General features: G+C 44.8%; 1 protein-coding gene across 1 annotated transcript in view; it reads right to left on the bottom strand.

Annotated features, from left to right (window-relative positions):
• The window catches only part of LOC112566872 (actin cytoskeleton-regulatory complex protein pan1-like), a 49,440-nt gene extending 26,650 nt beyond the window's left edge, over positions 1 to 22,790 (bottom strand). Inside the window, 1 exon segment of the mRNA XM_025243284.1 lies at positions 21,916 to 22,790. The gene's annotated coding sequence lies outside the window, so the exon portion shown is untranslated.
• Between the last annotated feature and the right edge of the window lie 3,653 nt (positions 22,791 to 26,443).

Raw genomic sequence — 26,443 nt, 5'->3', positions numbered from 1 at the left:
ATTGCATAATGACAGATCCAGGTGATGTGAAGACTAGCCGGTTCGATACCTGTGAGGTCAAGTGTACCTCCCAGAGATGCAACAGCTGACTCCGTACAGGGTTAAGAAAGAGAAGTCAGCGGGGTAGAGGAGATCTCAAAATCGGGTCCCGAGAGACAAGTAATTTCTAACACCTCACTCCTCTACGACCATAAGGTCATGGGACTACCTTTATCTTTTATACAAAACAAATTAGTCTGTAGACATTTATTGCTAGGTGTTTGCAAAAGTCTGTACTGTGGATAAAATGGAATTAGTAACGTTTGGATAGTAATTTATTGCATAAATGAAGTACTTGCTGGACTAATATTGTCATCAGAAGACGTAGAATTCTTTGAACCATAAAGCTATAAACTTTGTTACGACCGAACTGTGCCCCAGTGCCAGTCGCCACCAGAACCGACAAGGGAACAGTGGGAAAAATTCAGGGGTTGTGGCAGGACCTTTCTCCCTTTGTGATTAATGCCGTTCTGCTTGAGAGCGATTGTTGGCAAGTTAAAATATTTATTTCATGTTTTGCGGGTCGTTTAGTATGACAAATTCTGTTAGATGGTTAGAAAATTAAACTACATGCAGGTTTTTTTTTATAGTTGTTGTAGTGCCACAATAGGGAACAGAGAGATAAAATGCGTATTATTTTCTGATTCATACTGTCATGGATTACTTAAGTTTTGATTAAAAAAAAATTGCATTACACGACCACAAGTTCGAATTTTGTTGATAACATGCCGATGAGAAAATGTGGAGTTTATGTGGTCACGTGATTTTCACATTTGCGGTGGCTTGGAAAACAAGAGCTGTTGGTGTATGGAAATGACATAAACTTAGAGAAATTAGATGCTGTTCTCTCCTTTCAACGACCGTAGATGTACCATTTTTTATCTGAACAAAACTAACTTGCTTGCTTCCTTCATTTTTTTTCCGCTGCTGAGCAGTTGAAATGTTCATGCTGGATATCTCTCTTGTTATTGTTGACAACCAGCTGTCACGGTGGGAAGTATGGCCAGCAACAGACAGACGAGATCAACAGCCAGCTGAAGTGCTGCCTTCTCATCAATAATACAGGATTTGGGGATTATATATTTCAATATGAGCAAGCCGAGGCATGTTTCTTTTTATCACTAGTCTTCCCTGGGTTTGCACAACTGCAAAACTGCGGAATGGCCTGCTGAGAACAGCTGTAAACAGCCAGAGCTCATGAGTAGAGGAAGAAGAGCGAGGTGCTGCACGGTTTCCACGGGGAACAGGAGAGGTGGTATGTTGTTGCTGAATACCTTGTTAGTAGCAAAGGCCACATCATGGTAAGAAAGTTAAGAAACAGTCACAGTAGTACAGGAACAGAAGAAACTTATGCAGATGCAGATAAGAGAGGCTGCTGAAAAACCAGTGCAAGCTGTTGAAGAAGGCAGGACTTGTTGCCAGGTGTGCTGATACTACAAGGAAAGCAGCAGCACATGGCGGGTCTTATCAGCGTGGAAATGATGTCTCTAGGCTGATTCAGAAGATGCATTCTAAAGAAATTTCATGCACCGCCATTACTGTTGGATCACATCAGTTATCACAAACTTCATGAGAGAAAGAGAAAAGAAAGAACTTCACACGAGAACACATAAAGTGGATGCTAACTCTGTCAAGACACGAGAAAAAACACAGGGCCACACTCAACCATCGATGGATCATCATCAATCATCAATCATCAGCATCATCATGAAGACTACAACTGCAAATGGAATGTCAGCAAACACACAGACTCACATTAGTACACAAACACTCGCGCACACACCCCCCTACACACACACACACGCAGGGCCGTGCTTAGGGGCAGGCGGACGAGGCATCTGCCTAGGGCCCCGCGCTATTGACGAACGTTACAAATAAATTAATCGTAGGCTTATGTTGTAATGTGTATGCAGCGTGCTGTGAATGGTAAAAGACGAGATATCCCTGAGGAAAAAAGTGACTTTAGATCCCAACTAAAACCGTGTGATCGTGGCGTGAGGGCCCCGCACATGCCCTTTGCCTCGGGCCCCGCGGGGGCTAAGAACGGGCCTGCACACACGGATATCATTTACCTAAATATCACACCTCGATGAAATACTTCGTTAGTCTGCGTGATAAGGTATAACCCAGGCCTGAAATGCACGGAGGAAATATCATCTCCATCAAAGGCAGCACCACCTCCATCATCTCGTCTGTAGAAGCCGGGTGGCTGATGTCGACGTAGTTAACAGCTGCAAGCAACGCTAATTACCTCCTCTCTCTTTCTTCCCCCTCCCTTCCCCCATCTCTTGGGCAACTTGCGAGAAAACGGTTAACCAAACACGTCTGAGGGAGGAGGAAGGAAGTGTACGCGCAATGTCAAAATGTTTGAGAAGAGTCTCAGCAAGGGCGGCCTCCTCCACTGCTGTCTGACGGCGTCAGATGTATCTTTGTACACCGCCATGACGAACAGCGCAGCTCATCACACAGGGCAACGGTTACACTCGATGTTACTCCTTGGCTGCGGTGATTCCAACTTCACCCTTCATTCTCGCATGGGCCAACTTTTCTTGCCAATGTCCAAGCTGAAGCATGTTCAGACAGACCTCCTCCTCGAGCTCTGCATCGCCCCACTCCCCTCGGGCTAGACGGATCCATTCTGATCGCAGACGAGTGATATTAAGTATCGCTGGATGTTGTAGTATGCCTGCAATTGTGTTCCTCATTGTCAACTTGTGAATCGTGCATGCAGGTTGTATCAGTTTCCCTATTCAACGACTGCAAATCTTGCCTCGTCTGAGGACTCACTATTCCACTGCAGATAATATTCTAGTTCTGAAAAGGGATGATGAGTCAAGTCTGAGAAAAGACGACAAACGAGAGAGAGAGAGGAGGGGAAGAAGAAAGATTTTGAACCAAGAGCCATCTTTAAAAAAATGAGATGAATTTATGGTTGTGGGTGTGCTATGATTAAGTTGCGAGACTTTCGGAGGCTGCGCGAGACCATGAAACGACAGGCAAACGAAATGCGTGAAGCAAGTGATGAAACCTCTGGGAATGTCCTGGAATCGATGACGAAATGTTAGACCTCGACTGAGCTCTAGTAAGGTGATGGCAACCGATCCTCTGTGTGTGTACAGAGACGATCTGAATCAAAGCAGGTGAGCCGATGAGATGTCTACAGGAGGGGAGGCGGGAGGAAGATGTAATGGCTTAGGCAAACACTGGTGCAGAAAGGGCACTCTCGCTGGATCAGAAAAAGGTAAAGCAAATATCTGGAAAGTTGAGGAAAACCATGGGTATATGTCTGCGTGCATGTGTGGGTGCGGGGTAGGGATAGGGGAGGAAAAGAAAAGGAGTAGGGATGTCTGCATGATTGTGTGGGTGTGTGCACGATGTGGAATATGATTGTGAAAATGTGTCGTGCGCGCGCAGTAAGAACAAGAGCAGCGACAAAAGTAAACTTCCGACTCTACTATAACCACTAACAATAATTACTCTCTCATATCAAATCTCGCCCTTTAGTGCTCCAACTACTCCAACAATCCAATTGGACAAGGACAAGCCCAGCCGGCTGTGACGCCCTGTGTTAGGGTCGACATGGCTGCCCCTCTAGGTCGATGACGTCCAAAACAGGGGACGTTGACAGTGATGATCGATCAATGACAACGAAATGGCAAACGGAGAGGGGTGGAGTTGGGGCGGGGTGTACAGCAAAACCTCACCTGTGCGGTATGTAAAGGGATCAAACTCACTAGACTCTCCACACAAAGTCCTGCTACAGAAGGTTGAGATGTCAGGTTCATAAAGAACTGTATAGTTAAACAACCACTCTGTAATGTCACAGATGAGCCTCGAAAGCCCGACACTCGGATTCACGCGCTGTGTTCTTCCTACCGTGTCGGCCTGTTATGAAGCTGAGGTAAGGTTACCCCGCGATTAGCTGTGGACCACAAGCGATGGGTAACTGGGGACAGGTGAAGATGTACCCATTATAGAGCTTGAGATTCGCGAGGCGTGGAGAAAACTTGTACACCGCGGTGGTCAGAGGAAGAACTGACTTACGAACGTCAAAGACTGGAGGTCGTCCTGTACAGGACCTGCTGACTATCGCCCACAATAGGCAAGAGTGGTGGACACTGTCACCTGCCGCGTCTATCCATGTGATTCCCCCAACAACAGGTCCTGGTTTAATGGACGACTGACTGAAAGATTGACTTGCTCTCACCATGGCTGAAGCACAAACAGCGCACGCCTCTCTGTAGATTGATGAAGATTACAGGCTGTCCTGAATATTTTATTCCGAGAGGAGGAGCTATTATGACTGACACAAGCCCAAACTTGAGGCCCGGTACAAACATTCGATAATAAAAATATGTTATATAACATTACACAACAGGTGTGCGCCCACAGTTGAGCTACAACAGAGCCAATCTAAGTAAATAAAGATAGATATACTAAAAATCATGAGCTTTAAACAGATCTCAAAGGTACAATGAACGTCTTACATATAAAAAAATCAATCAGTTAAGAAATAATAATTTGAGTTCTATGCTATTGTTGTTCACGTTCTTTCTTAATATTATATTTATAACAGAGGTACTGACATGATGTTTTATTTCTATTCAGCTGTAACATTATTATTGAGTAAACATGACCAAAAAAAATGCTTATTAAACACCGCCTTGATCGACAACAGCATTTGAAATGCTTGGTAGCAGTCTTCCGACGAGACAGTAATTTTCAATAATTTACACTTGTACCAAAGTCGCATCAAGACTCTGAAAGGTTCACTGAACTTAAAGACTTCATACGAATACTTAATATAACAGAATATTCGAGGTTTGTTGAGAGCTTATGTAACAAACGACAGAAACGATCTCAATGCCAACTCAGTCCATGAGTATTTTAGTTATCAGGGGAGGTAAAGATGACGGAAGGAAAAGGGTTGGCCTTCCAACTGCCAATCTTTGACACGGTGAACCACATGGTAGTTCACTGACACGGCTGTCAATATGTTGTGGGCCCCATTACCTGCTATTTTTAATCCCCAAACTGCCTACAGAATACGGTGCAACGTCTTTCTCCGTGAAAAATGCTGATGCTTTCGCTTGCTCTAAGTATATCCATGTGTCTTGATATCTCGTATTGCTATGCATAAACATTATGTCAAAACAGCGAAAAATTATTGTTTGCTCCCCTTTCATGTCGAGATGTAGCGGGACGCAAGGCCAAACTGCAGACTGAAGAGCAAGATGGCGCTGTTTGCCTCGTCAGCTTCCAGCGGGTGGTTTAATTAGCAAGAGAAGCTTCGTGTAACTAAGCATCACCATCAGTCATGTTAGTGTGCACAGGGCTGGGGGAAAAGCTTTCAGATTCCTGCTGTGGTTGGGGTAGGTGGAGGGAGAAGTCGGGCGGTGCATCAATTCTACAACCTGGTACTTGTGTTTGGCAGTAATACCGCGATAATAAAGCTGCTAACTCATTGCACACTGACCATTTATTTCTGACCACTATTTCGTTAACATGGGGTGACCCAACGCAGGACCCAAACAAATGAAAAAAATCCAACGACTGATTAGGCAGTTACAGAAATGAAGATCTAGACACGTAGATAATCCGCATGAGGTGCACAATTTCATGTTCGAGGACAGCTTTAAATGAAATGAAGCAGTTGTTGATTTATTCATCAAACTACTCACCATACTGTCATTTGGAAGCTGAAAGAAAATTGCTGTATCATGGTGAATGGGTGTCTCGAACAATACGACGAAATGAATGCATGTCAACATGCATGTCCTGCAGTTCCTAGAGAAGCCAGTAAAGGCAACAGAGGGAATCCTGCGTCACCAGTGTTTTGGAGCTACAAGCCCCGGTGCGGCAAACTGTATCAAACGGCAAATTTTACGACCAAGTCGCGTGGAGGCAATGCACATGAGGGGGATAAGAGAAGACAGGCAGGGAGGAGCAGTTGCTATTAATAGAATGAGGCAAGCGCCAACACGGTGCAACAAGTAAATAGACCTGGGTACGTTGACGACGGAAGAAAGCAGGTATTAGAAAAAAAAAATGTTGAGACAAGAAAGTTCATGAGAAAAGAGGAGAGGTGATGACGCATGCGTACTTTCGTGTGGAAATGACCGTAATGGTGGAAATGATAGAAGCAAGACCAGCAGAAGTGTATAGCTGCGCGCTCACACACACACAGGCCTATGTTAACTTTTACAAAACTTAGCTTCTTCATCTCATTGAAAGAAACACACAAACACGCACACAGACCTAAAAAAAATCAGCTTTTTCGTCTCTCTGAAACATACATACACACAGACAGAAGTAGGAACCATGGGAAAAGGACGGCAAGATGATACAGAAACTTTTAAATAAAGTCAAAGTTCACTGGAAAGCAGGTAAAGAGAGTATCTTGCCAAAACCTCTTTTAAAGCTATTAACCGAAGATCCTCAAGCTCAATAATAAGTCATCCAAACTGTCCCTCGAAAAGGGGGGCAAACACCCCGGCAACTGCCAACCGGAGGATTTTGGCCTCCTCAAAAACTACGGGTTTTGTAGACGCAACAGGTGCCCTTCAAGTACCTCGAGCAGTTTCCACGCAATCCTTGGTTGCACTTCATCGGTTTATCGCAAAAGAGGCTGAAGTAATATCAGTTTCTGTTCGCGCGACCCCGCAGGCACTGGACTTTTTATCGAGCTGAAAATTGCGCGCATGTCCCTGTCTCATTCACCAGTCTGCGAACGACAATTAGAACGCTGCAACAAGCGCGCCACGTGATGGATGACGGAGTCACGTGGGAACTTGGCGGCCATCTTAAAGCGGCAACTGGCGGCATGAGGGCAATGTCTTCTTAGTCTCTATTTGGGTTCAAACCCGCGGCAAGGGTTTATGGCAGTAATATAAAAAAAAAAAAAAAAAACCAGCAAATGATATTCAAGCATACTTCTCACTCCGGTGAACGAGGGACGGCCAATGTGACCTGCTGAAGGAGTGTCACTTGAGTAATCAAAACAACTGACAACAGATGACGCCGTTGGATACCACATGCCAGTAATCGGTAGTAAAATGGGTGTCAACAGTCCAGAGACTCATATTACTAATAGCTGTTTCAAATAATGACAAGACTTTCGAAACACAAGCAAGGCTCGTTTAGCAAGGAGGAGATGCTCTTGTCTTCTAGCGAGAAGGGGCCACCTGGTCTAAAGACAGCAGCTACACATCTGCAATCTGCATCACGATCGCAACAGCGACAGCAACAGCAACAATAGTAGGCAGCATTTGGCACATGATCATCGAGTTCCCTACCTCGTAAGCACCGCACAAGCCTGCTCAACAGATAAGAGACGAGGACTTTGGGTGCTGATACACTAAAGAGAATTTAGCCATTCGAGACCAAGTGCCTGAGGAAATTGCTGCGAATTTTCTACACGAAACACGAGACCAAGAGAACAATATTTATTACTGTTGTCACCATGGTGGGTCACCAAGAACTTTAGCAACCACAAATATTTGTTTACAAATCTCGCCAAAAATTATTTTTTTGTAAGTTCGTTAAATGTTTCTCCAAGACGTGAATGACAAGTGTTGTGTGCGCTAAAACTAGCTACGAACAACAAGCGTGGGGCTGAAATAGAAAGGTGCCTGCAGCAAAGTGACCGAGTTGGGTTCAAATCTTAATCTTTGTACCATTCTATTATGCTCTTTATGTGTTTCTCTCCTCTTTGCGCAACTGGTGGGAGCCATATTGCATGGGCTGAACTCCAAATACTTCGCAACCTACTTGCTTATCATACCAGCAACCCATTTAAAGGCACAGCTGAATGGAAGATTATTTTCAAATGTGCGAGATACCAATCCTAAAAGTCTATGCGAAAAGAAAATATCTGTTCCGATCACGAGATACATTGGCACACCGCGATTCTTACCTGGATTTTAGAAAGAGGTCGTGACCTTATCGCCAGCAAAGTCACAAAATGTGGCCGCTGATTGGACAACACAAAATCTCACCAGAACATACTACGCTGACATCAGTAGCTCGAATTTAGGTCAATTTATGTGTATTTATTTCTTTTAAAAAAGTAGCACAGAACAAGACATATGCTAACATGATTTGGTAATGCAGAATTAATGTCAGACTGGCATTCTCTTTGTAGAAAAGATTTATAATATTCAAATAATATCAAAATTTGACGCTGTTAAGTCTGGTGTATCTTTGCGATCACTTTTTATTTGATTTCGGTTGCTATTATTGGAGCCCCTAACTTTCCCACACCTTGTATGATCCCCAATACTGTTTACATAACTTTTTTTTCATACAAACCAAATTGAGTTTTTCCTCACAAATAGTTTCTTCTTCTGCTGGTTTTTTTGTGGTAAATGTCGATTCCTTTCTTCGTAAATCTCTTCTTTTTATTTTTTGTTTAAAAAGCTATTTTTCTTCACAAGGCTGAATGTTTTTCTTTAATTAGTTGAATTTCCCAAGTCTGTTCACCCTCCAGTTTTGCAAATTGAGGTCACGTCTTCTCTGAAAAGCAATGTTCTCTCTTCTGGGTGGTTTTCATCCCCCTACCTGTCTCTCAAAGCGTAAGCCCCTTCGCTCTCCCACCAGGTGGCACAACATCTACCTGCACAGCACCTTACTCGCTTCAAAGCCAAGCACCCTTCCCTCTCCTGTAGCAGCAGCCACAATCGCGGTGTGTTGTGGGATAGAAGCTGCCTTGCCGATCCTTTCGTTTGAAAACAAATTCAGCAAACCCAGTGCACGGCTTCCAGCTTCACACTTTTCTTTAGATGCTTCCCTGGCCTATGTGGATATCAGGAAGACTTTTTTTTGCACCGCGCAATCTGCAGGCGCTAAGGAACAGAGAACATTCTTGTGGGCTGCTTCTTTCACTTTCACAAATCCTCAAATCCTTTTTTTTTTTCGTTTGTCATGTCTTTTGTCGTTGTGGGGCAAGTTGTGGCCTACATTCTTACGGCGTTTAACAGTAGCTGGCGATTGTGCTTCAATGTCCTTGTCCATCGCAAATTAGTCTACGAACTGATCACTAAAGACTGAAAATGAGGAAAATTAGAATATCCGAAGTTACTGATTCGTAGTTTCCGATTATACAAAACTATAATCTCGCAGAGTTTGGTTACAACAGCGCTACAAACTTGCAGTTTCCGATTACTTAAGAATCACTAAAGAATCCTTGAAGTTTCAGGTCATTCCAAGTTCCAGACCAGAGGTTTAGAGTAGCACTAAGCTCAGAGTGATTCGGACAATGTAAAGTTATATACTCTTTGTTTCAGACACTACAAAGCTGAAGACTAGTCGCTTCAGACAGTACAAAGCTAAAGACTAGTCGCTTCAGACAGTACAAAGCTAAAGACTAGTCGCTTCAGACAGTACAAAGCTAAAGACTAGTCGCTTCAGACAGTACAAAGCTAAAGACTAGTCGCTTCAGACAGTACAAAGCGGAAGACTAGTCGCTTCAGACACTACAAAGCTGAAGACGTAGTTTCGGACAACACTGAACTACGCAAACTGTTTACCGTTTTGGTCGAAATACTGTATATAACATGCGCACAACGCTAGCTGTGGGAGGCAAAGATGACAAGCTAGCATGCCGACAGCCAGTTTTACTCTCCCCCATCCCTGCACTATCTCTCCCTTGACCTTTTCTACTTTTTGTCTTTCTTTTCAACCAGATCGGTTGTTTCAGCTCTTGTCTAAATTTTATTTGTGGAACTTCAGGTGCCATATCTTATTTTAAAATGAATAAACATGGCACGGCAGAAAATTTTAACCCTAACCCTGAACGTGAAGTGAGCACTTGTCACGAAAGAGAATGCACTTTGGCTCAGTTCCACGAAGGAAATAGCAGAAAAATGGAGGTTAGGGTAACAGGTGTAGTGGAAAACACTTGAAAGAGAAAGAAAGAGGAGGGAGGAGCAGGGGATGTATGGTGGGTAACAGCATTCCCTTAATGCAAGCACAGCGCCTGTATGATGGCTATGAAGACATTATTGCATTTTAACATTCGGTTTTGAAGAGTTTCTTTTGGTGTTGCAACAAAAAGCATCTATTTATAGCCCAGCCACCATTATGGCTCATCACCCACAAGGCGTTTATAAACGCAAAAATTACTTTTGGCGGGATGGTCATTTCAGAAATTTTGTTCTCCGCAGCTGAGAACCATTAGCTCCTCTCTGTCTCAGTGGGTGTCCCTGGCTGCTTGGCGGCACGGCAGCCAAGTCAAGCGATCTGGCAAATGGCCTGCAGGTTGCGGGCAAAATTAACTCATGGAATCTCGTCCAGTCTTCACGTTTGGACGAGATTTTGATCTTTGTATTCTGAGATCTACTGAGACCTCGAAATTGACAAATGTCTTACTGTCTTACCTGACATAACAGAGAAATAGAAGGGAGATGGGGGTTTGTGCGCGCGAGTGAGGGAAGGGAGATAAGAGAAGCAGGAAATGAACACTTTTGTCAACAAAAGTCTTCGATGAGAAAACATACTCATCTGGACGCCTTCTTCAGCCCAACTTCACACATCTTGGTCTCTCTCTATCTTTCACACACACACGATTAATCTACCCACAGACACACACGCAAGCGGGCTGATTATAGAAAAGATTTCAAATTTTTCAGAAAAGCCTAAACAGAAATCCTGCATGTCAGCGATATTGATTATTTATTGATTTCTGGTCATAGACATCCTTATCAAGGGTGGTGGTAAACAACGAAAGAGTCCCATATACGCCATAACATTGAAGAGTTATGATAATACAGTACAAGTTCTAACAAAGTGAACAAAAACCAATGCTTGTTTGGCTGTTTTGGTATTGAGGTTACACCTGCATGATCGATTCGCGATGTTTTAAAGAAAGGCAGAAAAAAGGAAATTTGTTATAATTTTTTTCTCCCTACTACAGATAAATAAATGAAAATGAATGAGAACAAAGAGAAGGAAAGACCCGCGCGCGCACACAAACACACACACACGCATGCACACAAACAAATGATAAATCTTACTTTTCGAGGTTACCAAAATATGAAAAGTTTATGCTTTTTTAACATCCAACCCTCGATCTAAGTAGAAGAGACTGAAATACTCCATTATTACAAAACAAATGCACAAGAGAGAAAAATTAGAATATGAACAGAGATGGGTGTTGATGAGCGAGCGAATGAAGGCAGGTACGCGGCCACAGGAGTTGAGCACTGATTTGCATCACCGACAAAACACCAGTTGGTTCGTTTTTCACGCATGCCCTGGATCTTGTTGACGCGAGGAACGTTTCCCTTCAAAGCGAAACCGATCGGCCAAGTGACATTCTCGCTGAGGGCGCCACTTCCTTTCAGCTTCACAAGTTATAGCCCTTTAGCAATCATTAATTACTGCACAAATCAAAGCACGTGCAATGCGAAAAAGGAATAACCGCTGATCCTCGTCAGAAACAAGTGAGAAATCACGAAAACCGAAACCAGAAGAAACGATGAAAGCAAATACAGTTTCATGCTTCTATCCCTGCGACACAGGTGCCTACTGTTGCTTCAAAGCTTCCTCAGGTTCTGTTTGTCTTTTATTCTTCGTTAATCCCCGACACTGCAAGTGAGGCTCAGCGGTCCTTGACACTTGCACGGAGTTGTGTCACAATCTGACTGCCCGCAAATATCGTCCTGTCCTGACTCAGCACGCGAATAGAGTTGGTTTGTACTTAAATTCTTTCACCGTTTGCAACAATGATTGGAGTACAGTCTAGAACGACAGCGTTTACAGCAAAGTCCAAGCGAAATTCAGTCGTTTTATGAACTAGATTAAAACAGATTAAAAAGAAATCCATCAAGAAAACGGACCAAGCTGAAATGTCAGTTTATCTACACCCCTTCCGGTGGAATCATACCGACTGACACAACTGACAAACTATGGTCTTTAGCACAACGACAATATATATACACAAGGGTCTCAAAGTTTTAACACTGAATCAACAGCTACCAGCCCTCCAAAAAGGTTTTGTGCAGGGGAATAAATCAGAACCACAGACGCATATTCCTGCTTTGGTAGTAAGCGGATATGGACATATGCAGTAAAACATCGACACATTGTGCGAATAATGCATCCATAACAAGCAGTGTTACTGCCCCAGTCCTGGATGACATTGGGGTTCTCACTGTAAGGTTCCCACAGATGGTTTGATGGTCTTATGAATCATCTGCTTACCGCTCGTGGTAATAAATGTGCTCAAAAGAAGACGCCCCAATGTCATTCGAGTTTAAAATAAACGAAAAAGCCCCACACAAATAAACAATAAACCAACGCTGTGAAATGTACAATCACAGGAAGAAGAACAGACAGAGAAAGCGGAGGGACGGGCTGGCATCCGAAAAGTTCAGGTGACCTGAGGCGAGGCTGGCGGGTTGCGATGGGAACATCGAACACCAGATAGTGAAAGGTCACACACGGAGAAGATGCAGATCCCAGCCACGTAATGCAGCTCGGGGATGGGGGTGTCGTGGAAAGAGGGCTTGGAGGTTGGGAGGAGGAAGCGAGACTACACTCCCCAGCACTGGATGTGTCATGTCGCCGGGAAGGCGGATAGCCGAAAGGTTTGAGCGCTGGCGGTTCCATACCCATGTAGCGCAGCAATCTTCTTCTAGTCGACTCGCTGTCGGGAGACTTGACTCAATAGGGCGGATGGGGAAAGGTAAAGCAGAAAGGAAAACGAAATGGGTATAGGTATATAACACAGAAGAAATAGCTGGCCCCGAGAAAAATGTCTACATCATTTCCCCCTTTTCCCCACCGCCACAGACCTACAGAGAAGGTTACAGCACGATCTTTACCTTATTTACCGTCTTTTTCCTTTAGCGTTTGTTTCACATGAGATCAGCAGACGTCAATTTATCACCTAATGTTTATCAACGTCGTATTAACGTTGCTGAAATATCTCATTTCCTACCTGTGATACACAGTCATTATTTATCTATTTGAAAAAACAAGTATCCACTCATGCACGCTATGTCTATCTGTATATTAAGCTGTGCAAACCAATAAAAAAGAGATATCTGAAATAAATATTGTCTTTGCTGCCTTCCTGTTTTTCCTTCGTCTTCTGTTTCTACGCACTTTCTCACCCTGATGTGCTCTTGTCTCTAGATACGTCAGGGTGTGCTGACCTCCACTGCACTGGGTGGCTGGCTCTGTGGATATCATTGTCTTTGAATGGAATTGCCTTTGCACGTGCGGCACAAGAACGCGAGAAACGTGTTATTCCACAGACCACCATTCTCGCGGTCGATTCCGCTATCCCGTTACTCCTTTGACCCCCAACCACCCATCCCCTCCGCGTCCCACCTTTTTCCCTTTTCCTTGGGCTAGAACTAGGATGGGGTGGGATGGGGAGTGCAATCTCGGGTGTACATTTCTTGTGAGAGACCTACCGTCTTCGGACGGTGGGATTCCCTAGCACTCGATAAGATGTGTAGCATCAGGTACACGATACCTTCTTTACCAGCTACATCGCTGTTCTGTGTTAGAGAAAAAGAAAGCAGGCGGCTTTACTGCATGTGTGTGTGTTCACATCATGTGTGTGTGAGAGAGCGAGCGAGCGAAAGAAGGCGGCTTTAATTCATTCTGTCTGTGTGTGTGGTCATGTTTGTTCCATCTGTCTGCTTGTGTGTGTGTGCGCGCGCGCGCAAGAAAAAGAAATAGATTGTTATTATTATATATATATATATAATTTCTCGTTCTACTAGATGCAGTCGACTGATGATTTCTCAGTATTGATAAACTGCAGGTTGTTTTTTTTTTTAAAATAGAGCTAGCCACACACACATGGGGCGCGAGCAGGTGCCAAGGGATGAGAAAGAGATGGAGATTGTATACGATGCCCGATAAACAAGTTTGGACATAACTCACCCTGTTGAACAAAGGGCAATGTCCCGAACAGTGACCTTCACACACAACTTTGTCAAACGTTCGACAGTTTCCCCATAACAATGGCCTTAAGAAAAAAAAAAACACATACAGACACACAGCTTCTTCGGTTACTTATAAACATGAAAATATTAGAAGAACTCGTTCCCAAGTACGTTCTTCGCCTAACAAAAATTGTCGAAGATGTAACTATGGTTTGTAAACTCTGTAACAATACATTCATGCAAAATTTTTCCAACGAGAGTCGTTGATTCGATGTCATTTAAAGGCCTCGATCTGTACTAGCAACAACCTACCACGGCGTTTGCACGTGTGGTGAACGTTCGTCACACATTTTCCCCAGACAGCCACATATTCGGCAATGTACTACGAGCAGTCAAGGTCTTGCAAGGCCGCTCAACCGGACGAACGTTCGTTCATATTTATGTGGTTTTATTGCCTGTAGGCAAAGCGATGGAGAGGAAAAACATCCCTGACCTCACACAGATCCGGAAAGCCCAGGATAAGAGTCATGACCTGCTGAACCCAATACGATCTGGTATTTGCCGCGGTTTGAACGGTTTTACTACCATGATGCCGGACGCACCTCCAGCTGTGACGTGCTTGATAGCAGATCAGCGACAGCAATAAACGACAGTACCAGAACATGTTGCCACGCGCAGGTTACACTGCGAGGCTACGTGGCACACAGTGTGACCTTCATGCGCTCCCGAGAGCGCAAGATAGCAGGTTCAGACGTTTGCTTGCCTCTCCCTCGCAAGCTTGAGTAGCAGTTTTCGATGTGCTAAGCAAAAAAATAACAAAAAAAAAAAAAAACAAAACAAAACTAAACCTAAGCATCCCCGAAGCAGCTATTCCTCCTTCTCAAGTCCCCCTCCTGAATATATACTTGACCTGTTAGATCGCGATGTCGCCTGAGGATCTTGGAAAGCTAATCGGAGGTCTCACCCTATAAAATAAACTAAAATAAGAAAGTTCACCAGATTGTTACTCATCTGAACATCCTATCACCTAATTACATAGCAAGAAAAAAATTTAGTGCCAACGTGTCATAGATACTTGCATACAATCGTCCACTTCATTCAACATGTCGTATCTACAATTTCTTAAATTTCACGAGGAAGGTCAAGGTCAGGGAGGAGGGGGCGCATGTAGCAGGTAGCTGATCATGTAGCTTGCAGACACAGACGCTTCCAGTGGCAGCGGCAGAGCTAGGGGGTGGCGCATTTGTTAGGGGGAACGAGGGCAGTGAAAAGTTGGTGGGTGGGAGGGAGAGAACCCTTCTCCCGCAAGCACGAACGATAATGGGAGCCGGCTGCGCATTGAGTCTTTCAGCGAGAGAGATTCTAGGTCCAAGGCTGACGCGAACAGACGTGACCTTTGACCCCACCCTACGGATGCGTGGACCAGATAGCAGGTTAGTGCTTCTGCCGATGCTAGGCTGCTGAAGCGCCTGTGGAACTTGCGGTGGCTTGGCAAGGCCCTTGCTGGCGTCCTGCCGTCAGGAGGCCAGTGCTGTCGGGAGGCGAGATAAAACAAAGTCTGGTTCATCTCAAGCTGCCGCTCCTCGCAAAAGCCTCCAGAAGCGCCGGCGCTCTTCGTTTATTTTGCTCGGTCTTTGCTCGCCTCCAAACGTGTGTGTGAACGCACCCTGCGCCATTCTCGCTGCTGATATCATCGTCTGAGGCGCGCTGCTAGAACAGACCAGAATAGCGCGCCGGACGGTAGATAGTAACACGCGTACTTACGAGTGTATGTAGCTACACCACTTCCTAATAAAAATAATTGTGAGCTTACAGTAATTCTCAATCACCTCAAGGTCGCTGCCGAGGAAATGCTAGCAAAAGAAGCAGGCTGGCTGTAGACCTTGTAAGAATCACAACTGCTAGTTTTATAACAACTTCAGTTTACACGTTCGCGTCGGCATCACTGCTGGCTGTTTATAATTCGCTCGTCTCCACATCTTCATTTATGACGTGAGGATAGAAACCCCTCCACAGCACCAGCACTATCTTCCATAACTTCTTCTTGTTCCTAATCACCTCAGTGCAGCATAGGGCACAACTACAATCTTTTCACAACTTCACTGACTTTAAGAAAGGATTAGACAGTGTGGCATCACTGGCTTTGATATGTCTCAGAATTGTGGCTATAAAACGTGTTAAGAAAAGCTAGTTCTGGTCGAGACCCTGTACACACATCCAAGTAGCTCAGTAATTTTTCTATCATTTCAGTGGAAGGCAATGGCCAGGGAAACACGTTTCGCTACAACAGCTTTTCTACCCGTGAACTCACCCCTTCACTGTTATGCTCAAGTCTATGATGCTACTTGCTGACACGGAGAAGAAAACTTTGGCTGTGAAGGACCATGTGGATAAAGTGGCCTCGACCTTTGGAGCACAATCTCCCTTAACAGTACAATGACCCAAGCATGCTGGGTTTAGCCACGTGACCAGGCGAGGCACTCTTCCTTCTGGGTACTCGAGGGAAGCCGTCGCCGGTCAGCAAAGGTTAAAAGGGCGAACTCTGTCGGCTTCCACTACCTTTCCTCAAGTTTACCCATTTTCCCCTTCCAGCAACCAGTCTGGACTAAATTAGGCGACAACAACGACAATGCTGATGATGCTGATGATGACGTCCTGACGATGTACTGATGACCACGACAAAGACTATGATGAATATGGGATGGTTACGACGATGGTGATAATGACGACGATGATCTATTTTGTTCATCGCCTTGCGAGACGGTCTCATGGCCTCGACTCATGACAGAAAAGAGAACAACTGAGGCGATACGTGATTTCGTGAAGTGGTGGGGGAGAATATGGCGGCCTTCCAGTGTATGACCCTCTTGAGAGTGACTGCCCTTAGGCACAAGGTGACGGGCTTATTCCACTTTTTATTTTACAAGGAATGAAGGAGTCATTAACCTTCACACGACTCTTCCTCCCTCCATCGCCCGGAGGTAGCATGTAAATAACAGGGCACGGATCTGGAACGTCGACCGTTAAACAAGACACTTCTTGCGACGACTGGCGACGAAACTTCGTGTTACGATCTTCTGCACAACTCCGTACGCATGCGCGCACGTAGGCGCAACATCGCATACACTTTCGTGCGCAAGGTGTGAGATGTGCATGCGAGTACAAGGATGTAGAGAAAAAGTGGGTGAAGAGGACGGTGCTGACCAAGAAAAGTAAGATTACCACGTGTTTAGGTATACCTGAAGTTGTATGCGTCAGATAGGTGTTGAGTTAGGGGTAGGTGTTGAGTTAGAAGATGAAATATCTTGAAACACGTTCGAGTTTGGACGCCCTTTTACAGAAAAAATCCATTGGGACTGAAAAGGTGATATTTTCATCGGAAACAATATGCTGTATTGCAAGGGATATTTCAAGACAACAGACGTTAGTCTGGCCTAAAGTTCACTCAATTTGTGCCAGTCTTGTTCATCCACACGGCTTAGTAAGTCCTGAATTGCGAGACCCTTCCCGCTCTAAGCCTGGTTCAGGCAGCCAAAAGTTCATTCTTTAAAAGTCGATCAGCTTTGTGCTGGTCGTTGATATAGGTTCTAGTTTTTAATTTTCCAAGATGGCTGGCTCCTTCACACGTGTGAAAGATGTTGCAGACGATTTGGACAAGCCCTTCTTCTTACTTTAAAAGTCATAATAGGTAGATAAAGCAGCTAAAAAAAGCACTGCTGTAGGACCTTCGTAAACACACACACACATACACACACGAGATAATTTTGGACATTATAATACGATATTTAAAAAAAAGGAAATAAGAAGGATACTTCAATAAGTAAAGTTTGCTGATCTCAAAACATGCTCCGATTGATTAAAAGGTTACGATTATATTTCGAATACATTCCGCTAAAGCTTGAAACAGAGAACTCTGCCAAGAGGAGTAACAGACTTAATGAAGACGGCATTCTCAAACACCCTTATAGAAGGTTTGTTTAGACTTACAAACTTATAGACTTAAACTGCTGTGACCAAAGTTATTTATTAGGTTGTCTTGGAGTTGAAGCTGCCTCATTCAAGACGCCATGTAAGAGTCTAGACTCTAGAACCTCCTGAGAGTCAAATTGACGAAACTGTATTGCAGTTTGCTTTAGCATATTAGTAGTAATAAAATGACATAAAGGCAGCTGTAAAGAAGAAGCCTACCAGCACTATACAGGCAACAAAAACACAATCTCTGCTTCACAAATCCTCCTGCGCATGCTTCGCTATAAATATTCTAGAATCTAAAAGAGCCAGCTAGAGAGTACACGAAGGGCCAATAACTCCAGCGCCAAAACCACCACTGAAGTAATCAGGTCACGCCATCGGCAGCTGTGTTTGATTTTCCCAGTGTTGATCGTGGATGCAAAAGCTGAAAGCTCAGCTTTGAGCCTGTATCCTGTTTAAAAAGCTGTTGAAATGTCCTGACAAAGTGCCTCAAGAGCAGTTGCGATCGATTTGTCTTTCCTTAGAATCCTGCAGCTGATTTTAAAGCCTAAATTCGGTGCATGAGGCAGGCAAGATGAGGAAGAGCACACGAGCGGGCGAGATAGAGAATCTTTCATTGGCTCCAGCAACAGTACGAAAACATACATAAGGCTATATACCCAAATCTATACAGTTTTCATTCACAATTCCCCTGTATTCTCACACATTCACACACACACACACACACACACACACACACAATTTTACAGTAAAAACATTTTAGAAAAGATTAAAAGGTTGCACACACTTCCTTACCCCTATAATATCTTCCCCTCCCCCCCACGGAAGCACCACATCTGTATATGGATCGTAACAGCAACAGTGGCAACAGCTACGCTGAACTGGTCTGGCGCAGCCATGACACCAGGTTTACTACGAAGTACTATCTGTACAAGTTCTTTATAGTACCGATCCTGCTATAGCGAGAATCCATGCATTCGAGAGCAAGAGCCTGAGGAGGCTGCTCCGCATCTCATACAATGAACATAAAACCAACGACTTCGTATGAAACACGGTCGCCACACACGCAGGACACCAGGAAGCTCTACTTGAGACAGTCAGTCTTGTCGAAGACTGTTCTTCAAGGTGCCTTTGAAGAAGGTTGAGGCCGAGGAGGTCAGAGAACAAAATAGCCTACGACTGTGAAAGAGCTGACTGGTCGTACTGTCCAAGACAGGTGTGAGTGATGGTCCTTGTCAGCTGCCACGTCCACCCCCACCCCCAACAACAGATATCTGTCAAGAAATAACTGATCAACTTATAACGCTCCGAGCACTAGCCTTTTGATTATATGCTCATTGTAAAATAGTGTGGATAGGAGGCACATATGACGTAGTGTGTTATTCAAGTACAGGGGTGAGATTTTTACAGGATTTGCTGATTACAGGTAGACATTGCTGTTATCATTCAGGTGCTGAATTAACAAAATATTTTTATATTTTCTCTATCAGTATGTGTACAACTTAAATCATCTGATGGTTCACGGATTATATCGTAAGTCTAATGTCATTCATTTATTAATTCATTCATTCGTTCCTTGACTGGTACCTGTCGCTGGGGTGAGTACAGCTTTGGAGAGAATGTCACACCGGCTGTGTGTGACGCATTTTCCCACAGGAGGCGAGCTCAATGCGCTTTACAAGACACAAGGAGCAATAGATACTGATGCCGTATGACAAAGAAGAGCATCACAATAAGGATAAGATTCTAATGTGTGAACAGTGAATATTGTCAGGAACATGAAGCAGCGCAGAGAGAAGGTGGAGAAGTAAGTCAGGGTTAGCCGATTACAGTATTTCCCAAAGACATAGGCTTTAAGTCAAGACTGGAAAGCACGGAGCGTTCCCGCTGTAAAGAGAGACAGAGACACGGCATTTCAAGAGCTGGGACTAGAGGAGGGGAATGAGCGATGACCGAACTCCTGGATGATACGTGGGACAATGAGAAATCCGGCTTGGTCAGAGAGAACTGACTTGCCAGGCTGGTAGGGCGACACAAGCCCAGACAGACAGATTGGGGTGAGGCCATGAACAACATAATAGCCAAGTATGGCGATCTTGAATTCGATGCGAGCCCGAACTGGGAGCCAGTTCAGAACACGCAGAAGTGGTACTACATGATCAGTCTTCCGTTTGCGAAATACAGTTCGTCAACTTACAGTGTTTGGTGAGTGCTAGCGAACAGTCTGTGGACCTAGGCCAGAAGTCAGGAGCTAAGTATCGTAGGCATACATGTGGTGCTGTAAGCTAGAGTGGCGAATCACAGGACCAAGTGGTTGGATATAGTAAATAAGAGAGGTCCAATGATGTCTAATATCGCATGTCTAACGTGGAACGACTTGTCGCAAGCTATCTCACAGTTTAGGAAATCACTCTGGACAGTTTCTAGCTCCATGATATGCCATCAGTCGTGACATTAGTTTGAGTAGAATCCAATCCGTATCTTTATGATTCGTGGAAAATAACTATTTGTTAAAAGTCTTCGGAAAGGAAAAAAATTAAATAGGAATAAAGGAAAAATTCCGAAGAACTCGCGGGAGGGAGGGGAAGAGAGAGGGGGAGAAGGTGGGATCAGTAGGGTGTGGAAGTCCCATTCGTTAGGAAAATCATGATGGGAGATCGGTGGATGCTTTCAATCACTGGCGTATGGCAAATGCCGGGCGCGTTGTAAGGGAATAATGGTGGATGATGGGTTCAAGGTAGTAATTTCCACGTAACATCTCTCTAGTCAGGCTGCTGCGACCTTCATCACGCACCACGACTTGTGTTTTTTTAAACTTTCTTCTTTTAAGGTTCAGGATTATTTCAGCCTTCTGTTTGGCTAGAAATGTTCCATTATGTTATTCAGCATTTGCGGTAAAATGATTCAAATTAGCATTGACAGCAGCGGGATGACGATGGGTGACAGGAATATGATTTTTTTTGGGGAGGGGGAATAAAAACAGTGGAAGGGCAAGAGAAAAAAAAAAAAACAGAGACAGAGATGGAGGGAGAGAGGGAAAATGAATGGGTGTCTTCTTTGTTCAGAAACAATGAATTTATTAAAACCTGATTCTAGGTAATCTGTTCCTTCACAGTGGCTCTAGTCTCCCTTTCATAACTAGCCATCGTTCGTACGTGTATTGCTACAGCAAAGCTCTCTCTCTGAGTGAACACCTGCTTTTTTGTGATGTACCTTACTTTTTTTTTTACTCGGCTGTACTCTTTCTCTATGGTGTTATTTCTGTTCCTCTATTATCTTTCCCATTGTTTTTGATGCGTATGCTACATATTCTATTGATATGAGACTGCTGGCATGGCCAATTGACAGTAGATAGGAGAGAAGGGTGACTGTCGGGAGAGGGGGAGAAGCGACATGCGGACAAGCCAACAGCTTGGTGGGTTTCGTGTCCTCGCGTCACGCACCGAGACTGCGATGTCATGCCACTGCACGCGCCGCTGCCAGCTGTCACTGGAGGAGAGTGCACGCGCTGTCCTATCTTTGGACGGGGGTGTAATGAATCGGCCACGCCTGTCAGTCAGCCTGACTGCGCCTTCTACCTTGTCGATCTCCATCAGCTGACGATAAAGCAGGCAGCGGAAGGGAATGCGCGCAGGCGACAAATATAGATATTGCGTCGTTAACAGATATATTGTGTACTTTCGTTTGTGCGCGCTGCGAAGATGAGTTTGTGTTCGCGCGAGAAATTTCGCGCTCACTGCTGTCACTGTTACCAAAGCAGGAACATTAACAATGAATGAGAAGAACAAGGTGGGAGAAGAGGCTGGTGAAGGAGCAGGTGTCATAAGTTCGTGAAACTGCCACATATACATGTATTTCAACTGTCATCGGATGACAAACTCTGCCCTTGTCTCGCGCGCGCACTCATACACATGCAAACATTCATCACCGAGCACGTTCTACACATACATGGACATATTGTGAAGAAAAAAAAACCCATTGAGGATACGAACTAAAAGCCTACCTTTTGATCTGCTTGCGACTCACTTGAGCACGAAACCACCACAACAGATGACTCCCTACACCACCACCATCAGCAGCAGCGAGCAGCACAGCTCTAGCACTTAGTGTTTGTGTCCGTCACATACGACCGACGAAGCCCCCTTCTCTCCTCTGGCGACGAACGCCAGGGGCAAACGCAGTCCTCACAGCACGCCGAGTTGCGTCCCTTGCCCACTGCTTGAGGGAGGTCTTAATGCAAAAGGTTCACAGCAGTTTCCTTTTTTTTTCCCCCTTCGTTCTTCGATTATTTCCCTTTTCTACATGTGCGCACTCTGCTTTAGTTTTGTTAGTTTTTTTTCTTGTTCCTAGCTACTTCTCCTTCTCTCTTTCCTTGGTCACTATGCACGGTTCTCGCAGACTTGTTCGCACACCGTGGAATCTTCTGCCAGCACTGTTTCACGCATTCTCCTCCTGCATCTTGTTATTCACTAATTTCCCTTTCTGCTTTCTCTCCCAACGTTTTCTTTTTTCCACTCCTCTCGTCCGCCCTGACAATATTCGTGTTGCAGGCAGGCACTCTGCGGATGAAGGAGTCTGGCCGCAGTGGTTTCTGAGGTGTTGTGCAAGGACCTGCTTACCCTGCATCTGTCTGGCGGCACAAAGCGGCAGGAATCTACCTACCTGCAAGAAGGCTGGAGGGTGGCAAGGGAAGAAGATGGGGAAGGAGGAAACAGAAGGCAGGAGGGTGGTGTGGAGACGAGCGCTCTGGCAGCCTGGTAGGTAGACTGGCGGCGATTGGTCGGCGTGCAGCCACCCCCGACCCTTCTCTACCCTTTTTTCCCTCTCTGGCACGTATCTCACTCTACATCCTTGACCGTGTGGTGGCTGAACGTGTGTAAGTGTTCGTCGACTGATGGGATGAGAGGGTGTGTGTGTGTTGGGGGGGGGGGTATTCTGAGTGCTCGTGTTTGTGTGCATGCAAGCGCCTACATCCGTGCGAATATTTACATGGAGATAAGTGTGCAGTTGAAATATCTGTGGTCTGAGAATGATTTGTCTGACAGTCTGTCTTTATTTTACTTCTTTTTTTCCTAGCACGCAGCATGTCTATGTGGCCGTTTACATCATGGGTTTGAGATTCAGATCTCGCTTCTGGCGCACATAGCTTCTATTTGGTTGTCGCTTGGACTAGTCCGCCATGATACTGCCTCAGTTGCTGACTCGGCATAAGATACCAACCAGTCCATCATCGCTGTTTGCGAATCTGAGTACGTGCCTCCGCTTCTCGGCCTTCTGGCAATGTCAGGATTTTTTTTAGATGAAATGCAGACCAAAACGAGAAAGAAAGCAAGAGTAAGGACTGTAACAGCCAGATGCCATTTACATGAAAGAGTGGACGATCGTGGCCAGTCAGCTGGATGGGAGTAGAAGCACACACACAATTTCATATTTCATTCATTTCCTCCCGAAACTGAGGAGGCGTTTACGTTAGCAGTCGTAGGGGAGATCTGATGGAGCGCAGGAGAGATAAACTCACGCCAGCAAGGCCCGTCTTTTGCTCGCCTGAGGTCCCCCAGTGAACAGCCAGTCCACTCCTCCTCATTAGTAACCCAGTTTTTTTTTCAGTTTGTCACGGCGTTCACCGCATTCTACGTAACCTTGGAGGATCGTTTTCGGTAAGGTATCATGTCGGACGACATGACCGAACCACTTTAATTTCTGCTGATTGACAGTAGAGAGCATAGACTCCTAGGTGCCCACCAGGTAGGTGATTAGGATGCATAAGAAGTCGTTCTATTTGTCCTCCCTGTGCCATTATCCTGCATTTCTGTATGGGTGTGTTCCCTTAGCCTTTATATCTCCGGAGATTACACACAAGGCAGCGTGACCTGGCAACAGATACGTGACAATGCCCTCGGACCGAGGGTAGTTTGGCCGGTACTGCCATCAAAGGAAGTTTTTGAGCACCTGTTTTTCCCGTCGGGTTTGTTACCTTATCCTATGCTTTATAGCAGTACCCACAAGGCGGTGGGGTCTTTGTTTCTTCCGCAAGAGCACAGACCTGAAAGCAATAGTAGAAGACACGGCCATCCAGGAAGTGAACCGATCTCAAGGTCAAGTTGTGACAGGCATCCCGACCGAACTGAGATGAGGCGTCATAGCGACTTTTACAGTTTGGAGCGCTTCGGTGTAGGCGAACATGATTCCGGTTAGCGAACTGCCGCCACTGGCTCCGATTCATCACAAAGCTGTTCAACTCATCTAGGGAACTTCCAGTTAACTCTTTCACGTTACCCAACCACAACTTTTTCTGTTTTCCGACCCGTCGTTTGCCCTTAACGAACCCTGCAAAGCCATCTTAGGTATGCCACCATGTCGAATGACATGTCCGAACCATCGTAACTTGAATCACTTTACGACCCTGAGAAGAGGCACCTCGTTACCTAAGACTGTGAACACGGTTGCGCACGAAATCGTTCGTCTTTTACTCCCTAAAGGAGATACGAAGCATTCTCCTGTAGCACGTTATCTCGAACGCTGTTATCTTTCGCTGATGTTCATCCCATACTGCTGTGTGCATGAGTCCAACGTGTCCGTTAGAGACTGTAACTAGTTGTTGCTGCCTGCTATCAGGTCTATGTCATCAGCAAATCGGAGGTTACTGGTGGGTCTTCCTCCGATTGAACCGGATGATTTATGGTCTTCTAACGTGTTGAACACCATCTTTTCTAGGTAGATGTTGAGAAACTCCACCTTGTTGTTTAGCAGAACGGAACTTCTGGACCCATCATACAGTGCTTTGATGACTGGGATCAGACTCTCGTCCATGTTGAACGATCACAGTAGGTCTCACAGTCCCTCGTCCCACGCTCGATCCAACGCCTTTCTGAAGTTCACAAAGTTGTGGTATAGAGCTTTACCATGCTGAAGGTGCTTTTCCACCATCTCTGAAGATTTGTTCTGTCGTGTTGCGGCCGGCTCGGAATCCGGCCTGGTCTTGAGCTAGTATTTCTTCCGCGGCCGCCGTCAGGCGGAGTTGGAGTTCCTTCAGCATAACCTTGACAGATGAAGCTGCTTTTCGATAATTCTAGCATTTGCGACTGTTGCCCTTCTTCGGCAAGGGCACCACCAACGACTGCAACCACTCCTATGGTGACTCCTTGGTCTGCCAGATTTTGCGACACAATTTGTTAAACACTTCAGTCAGCTCCTTACCTCCTTCTTTGATAAGTTCTGGGAGGACATTATCGAATCTTGCAGCTTTTTTGGCCTGCATGTCCCGTATTGCTGCTACGACTAAGCTCTCAGGACTTTCAGGTCCTGCGGGTCGTCTTGTGGTGGCTGCACCTTATCAAGGACGGGGATCACAGACCTGGTATTGCTCAATCTCGTGTGGCTAAACGCCACTTGTCCCTCTACGAAGTTAGCGCCGACGCATGAAGAATCTGCGAACTATTTTGTATTATTATTATTAAATGTATTTAACAGGCTAGAGCCTTGTTTGCTATCGTAATTACGGACACACACAAAATATATATAGAAACATGTTTCATGCTTTTCCAAGGAAAAAATCGTAGAATAAAAGTGGATTTTGAGAATGCACCCTAATTTCCCAGCTTAGTTCTCAATGTGTCTGGCGCCACATCAGCCAGCCAGCCAGCCAGAAAGACACAGACGGACGAACGGATGCAAATTTTAGGCACTGTATTAGAACTCCTGCTTGTGCTTAGCCGCGTTTACGTTATGACAGGATGATAACTAAAACTTTTACTCATGGAAAAAAAACTTCGAGTCACTCACGTGCAGCCTTCAGCATACATCGATATGCCTGTAAGTTGAGAGACTATGGCCAGCTCAGTGCACACCACCTGGAGATGAACTCGGGGCATGCGACTGAATGAGGCTGTTGTACACTGCCGGCAGATGGTGTCTCCTTCAGTCTCTACTGTGGGAAGATTTTGCAGCTGCGATATAAATGGATTCATTAATGACAGCAAAGGGATTCTTATGAAATATGGGATGTTGAGATCATTATTCGTTCGCTACTGACTCATTAATAAAATAATAAACAAGCGTGTGTGTGCGCGCGCGCGGAAGATATATATTTATAAAATCACTAACAGTTGTACGATGATAACAACGGCAAATTTCATTTACGTTCATTAATCTACGTCCTAAATCACAAAATGAGCCTTAAAATAGTTTTTAATAGATTGTTTACTGCTTTTTCCTCAATATTATCAGCAGGTTACCAAAGAAAACCTGGCAATTTGTTTGAATGGCCAGGGTTCGGATGGATGAACATTACGCTTTGAGTTATTTCACATGTCACACAGGCTGTTCAGTTGACTATCTAGACTGAGTAAGAAAAAATGTTATAAAGAAATAGGATGAAAATAGTTTCGATAGATGATGATAACATTTGAAGAATACTATGCTAATTCTAATAAAATTATTTTTATTATTAATAATAGCACTTCACATTAATCTTCCCCTAAATAGTTGTCACAATAGAAGAAAACGTTAAAAAAAATATAAAGCATCACTCC

This window comes from Pomacea canaliculata, linkage group LG6 (genome assembly GCF_003073045.1).
Source record: "Pomacea canaliculata isolate SZHN2017 linkage group LG6, ASM307304v1, whole genome shotgun sequence".
In the NCBI taxonomy this organism is placed as follows: domain Eukaryota; kingdom Metazoa; phylum Mollusca; class Gastropoda; order Architaenioglossa; family Ampullariidae; genus Pomacea; species Pomacea canaliculata.
This window is presented reverse-complemented; position numbering and strand designations above follow the sequence as displayed.